Raw genomic sequence first — 5,483 nt, 5'->3', positions numbered from 1 at the left:
AATTTATTACATTCTTATTATTTATGATGCAGAAAGTATTAGAATTGCCCGAAATTTGACACCACAACATTCAAATTTTAAACCAAATGACGCAAAATACGACAAAAAGTCTCGAAGAGAAATGATAGGTTTTGAAAAATCTTACAAAATTTCTTTAAACAACTTTTCAATAGGACTCGTAATTCTGTTTTATCGTAAGTAATATATGCAGATAATCGAAAATTCCAATATCACGCTAAAAGACGCAAGATACGTGAAAAATCTAAAAGAAGACTTGTAGAATATTTTGCTTTATACATGTATAAAAAATAATATAAAAACCAAAATCCTATAATTAGCATAACAACGCGAGATCTGGAAAAATATCTAAAAAAAAGATTGTATTTTCTAAGTTTATTTTAAGGTGGTTCAGAAAATATAAATTTACGACTGTCTGTCAAAAAACGAGTGCTCAGCGCGAGTGTCACGATAATATTGTGTACCTCAAAGCCTACAGAACTTTGAGAAACTTAATCTTTAACTATACTTATTCAGGCAAAAAATTCAGAATATGAACACGCATATAAATACTGCAATCTAAAGAGATGTTTTTGATAAAGTTTCATTCAAGCATTTTAAATGCAAAGAATAAATATCTGAGCGCGAATTGCGGGAATCAAAAGACGCGCCCCCCAGGCGCGCTCAAAACTTGTGAGCCACGGGCACAGCGCACGGTGAGAATGTGCCCGCGACAATAAATAGTTCATTTACGGATTATTTTATTACAAACTAACAATTAAGAGATAAATGTTTTTGAAACTTTCCAATAATTTCTGACCTTTTAGTTTAAATTGAGAAATGTAAGGCAAAATATTTATATATTCTGATCAACCGCACGAGTAAAATTCAAAAATACATTTTTTTAATTTTGAAATTATAGGGTTCTCAATTGTAAAAATCGGGACATAATTTACATACATAGTAATATACATAAATTTCTATAAAATATTATATAAAAAATAAAATAAAAAATAATTTTATTATATAAGTTTATCGTTTAATTATAATTTATTTAAGTCATCATTAATTACAAAAACATAGAAATTTACGAATTATTGTTCACTTAAATTAATAATCGTGAGGGAGGCGGTATTCCTATAACATTTAACTCTACATCTAAAAACTCCAAATCGCTAATTATACATGCGAGAACGCTGTACGATCATATTTATTTAAAAAATTAATTATTTTAAATTTCAAGTAAATATGTTTATCAATTAAAACTTTTAATGTCTTGAAATGTATAGTTTCATTTAGTAGAATTTCTACCGCTTTTTTTCAAAACAAAAAAATAATATTATTCATAGACAGTAAATTTTAATTGCAAAATGACTAATTTTTTCAATCAAAGATCTCAGCTAAAAATATTTATTACGATACAATTACATTTCAATTCAATTTAGAAGTCAATCTTATGCATCTAGATATTTTCTTGATACAAAATTTATTCAAATAATTGATTCATTAATTGAAAATAATAAATCAAAATTCTCGATATAAAATTTGTATTTTGTATTTTTAAGTATTTAGTATTTGCCGACTTAGTATCGGCTATTTGGTAGACTTGTTCGACGGGTGAAGATTGCAGGGGCAAAGTAGTTTTAGGCTTATAATAAGTATATTAAAAAAAATATAAGTATATTAAATATAATAAGTAGGCTTATAATATCTTTGCTTGTAGAGACGCGATACGTACCAATTGGTTCCTCCACATACTTGCAGAGGCGTGACACGCAACCATACATTCGGTCGCGCTAAATTACAGTGCATTTGAAATCCAAAATGGTAATAATTTAATTTTACTTTATAAGTGAATACAAAAATTATTTTAATTAAGTAAAAAAGGTCTTGAAGGAATTCGAAAACTTCAAAAACTTTTTGAAATCAAAATTAGGCTCAAAAAAGCTCAAAATCTAGCAAAGAAGTTAGTATAAAATAGTATTAACAAATTTGAATTAAAAAGTTTATTTTTTATTTATGTTATAATTTTTTGGAAATTAGTAGAAAAGTGAATCTGAAGATACAGTTAAGTTTCATTTGAATTTAAATAAACTAAAAAAACTGTCTGGTTAAATCAACCAGAATAATGGTTGTAAATGACCTTACTCTTCTTTTCTGGTTAAAGAAATAAAAATTCTGAAAAGAAATTTCCTTATAAAAACTTATACAAAAATTATTTTCCTAAATTTCCTTATAGACCTAGACAAATGTCTTCTGAAATGTTGCATTTTTTAAATATTTGTGAATTTAGTGGTATATGAGTTTTTTAACAGCTGTAAAGTGTAAGAAGCATTTTCGAAAGTAAAAGGAAATTACGGCTTGCTTCTACAGTTTAGCTAAAGCCATGTTATAAATATGAACCATTTTTTCAAATTGAAGTAAGAAATAACTCAATCTTACAAAATGTATTTTCCCTGCTCCAAAAATCTAACTTTAAGAAAAAATGTAAGTCTGCTCAGTTTTTTTTAAATAGCATTTAATACTAAAACTTGACATAAAAATTGCCATAATTTTCGTATTTTTGTTGTTTTAATATCTGAGCTAATTACATTTTATAAACCACAATCCAAAAAAATAATATAAACCAATGCTGTAAATTCACAGAACTATTATATACTTTAAGAGTCTATATTTTTTTAAAAGAATTTGACGCTGTTTTTATTTTATTCGTAAAAAATATTAAAGTTTCCTTGGTTTTTTATTAAGCTTCATTTAATTATTTCCTTTATTTCTTTATTTGGTATATATTGAGAAAAATAAGTTGAAACTTTAAAATTTTCTCCACCGGTCATGTATAGAAAACTATATTTTTCAGCTGGCCGATTAAGCTTTTGTTTTCATTTTACTTGTTTAACTTTTTACATATTTAATTCCATTCAAAATTTCTGATTATGCTAAAATGATTATTTTAAATTCTTTCCTTTATTAAAAAACTTGCTTTTTTAAACTTGTTCGTGAATTAATTTATTTTCTAATCATTTAAATATTTCATTAACTTCTAGCTTTTAGTATAGAATTTTAAAGGCTTATGCATTATAAATTAATTACCTCATTAACAAAAAAAGGTTTTTTAAGAAAAAGAACGACAATCATGCAAAAAACCCGACTTTTTTATTATTTATATATAATTTGGAATTTTTATTATTTGGAATTTCATATTTGAATAAAATTATGAATCGAACCAAAAAATACATGATCTGGCACTTTTTTGTTAGACCGAAGCTTAATTCCGCTCTATTGTATTTTTCACAACTTTCTTTTAACTACAGTTCATAACACAGTAGATAATTAGACATAATTTAAAAATTACAATTGAACATGCCAAGTCAAGACTGTCATCTAGGTACTTGAAGTCAAAGTAAATATTTATTTCTGACAATATTAAAGCTTCCATTTGAATTTTGGGTCTATTAAATTAAAAATTAAGATATTTTAATATTATTTACGCCTAGCGTTATATTGCTTAAAGCTTCTTGTCTTTAAAAATCAATATATTCCAATCAAGATTTTTTTCTTACGTCTTCAATCTTGCAAACAAGAACAAATTTTTTCATGTAATAAATAAATGACGAAATTTTATTATCAAATAATTTTTTTCATGTGATAAGCAGTGATTATTTATGCCGTCTTGTAGAGAAAATTTACTCTTTAAAGTTTGAAGTAAGGGTCATTTGCGCGTTGCAGCGTATATGTAAAGAAGAATTACGTCAAAACGAAGATAGTGAGTTTCTTCACGCAAACAGCAGATTTGGCTTAACCCATTTTTCCCTCTGGACCGAATGTTTACCTTGGCGCACGGGGCATTTCCTAAATTAATTTTTGTACGTGAAAAAAAGTCGTGTCTACTAAAATGTAATATTTTTTTCTCGATGATTCAAATTTAAAAAAAGGTTTGAAAGTGTAAATTACAAATGTAAAGCATTAAAAAATTTTCGATTTCGAAGGCTTTACATTTATTCCAATTTTTCACGAGGTTTGACATCGAATAATCTGCTTATTGCAGCTTTAAATTATTTATATCCTAAAGCTGCAAAAAAATGTATTTCCGAATCATAAGTGATTTCATTTAAAACGATCAAAGTAAAACAATTTGAATTGAAAGGTTATATTCTAAGAATATTCGAAATTTTACAAATACTGAGATTTTGAATTTTAAATTTATAAACTAGTTTCTTTTAATAATTATTATTTTATTTATACGCTTCTAAAAGAAAAGAATTAAACTGTAATTTTAATTGTTTTCATTTCAAATTTCTCTCATTTAAAACCTTTTAATTTCAAAGGCTTTGTAGTTATAATCCAATTTTCGAAACTAAATATTTTTGAATGGAATAATTATTTAATTGCTAACATAGTTCTAATTTGAAATAAAATTGTGGAATAATAAAGTATTTCCATGTAAAATAGTTATGCTGAAGTTTAAACGCTTCCTTTTAGATTTTTACATTGTCGACTTATGAAAAGTTTTAAACCAAAAACTTTAGAACTATGAGTCCTAATTACTTTCCTGAGTTTTTTGTTGAATTTAACTATTTATTGTAAAAAGAAGGGAATTATTTGTTTTTAATTTCTCCAGCTTATTTGAATGCTATCCATTGCTAAAGCCAAGAAACAACCCACATATGTGTATTCAATTCAATTAAATTTAGAATTGACCGACAGTTTCATTTTTATTTAACTATATTGTACTTTAAATTTTAACTGAAATTTACTTAAATGTAACTAAATTTTAGTTAAATTTTAAATTTAACTAAAATATATTCACTTTTTGGAATGGTCTAAACTTGATTTCATTCTTAAATTCACCTAAATTTCATTTAAATGTTGAATTTAGTTAAATTTTATTTTAATTTCAAATTCAACTAAATTTAATTTTTTAATTTACCTTAATTTCATTTAAATTTTAAGTTTAGTTTTAGGAAATAATTTGAGAAAGGGGGAGGGTCGGTAAGGCCGGTTTTTGGCCTAATTTATATTTGGACCAAAAAATCAGAAAAAATCATGGTAGTATCTTATAAGTATCCCGAGTCGATTGCACGCTAAACGGACTACCGCGTCAGGTTGAAGGTCATTGGAAGGTCAAATCGAGAGAAAACGGTCAAAAATCCAAAAAAATACGTTATAGGTTTTTGGAGTCGCTAATTACGAATCTGGCATCCGTTGAACTCTATCGCTTCAGGTTCAAGGTCATTTGAAGGTCATTTGAAGGTCAAATCGAAAACCTATAACATATGTTTTCAGCGTTTTCTCTCGATTTGACCTTCCCATGACCTTGAACCTGACGCGATCAAGGTCAGCGGACACCAGGTTCATAATCAGCGACCCCAAAATCCTATAACATATTAAAAAAAAATTTTTTTACCGTTTTTTCTCGATTTGACCTTCAAATGACCTTCAAATGACCTTGAACCTGAAGCGATAGAGTTCAACGGATGCCAGATTCG

The sequence above is a fragment of the Belonocnema kinseyi genome, chromosome 9 (genome assembly GCF_010883055.1).
Source record: "Belonocnema kinseyi isolate 2016_QV_RU_SX_M_011 chromosome 9, B_treatae_v1, whole genome shotgun sequence".
NCBI classification, from domain to species: domain Eukaryota; kingdom Metazoa; phylum Arthropoda; class Insecta; order Hymenoptera; family Cynipidae; genus Belonocnema; species Belonocnema kinseyi.
Note: the sequence above shows the minus strand (reverse complement) of the source record.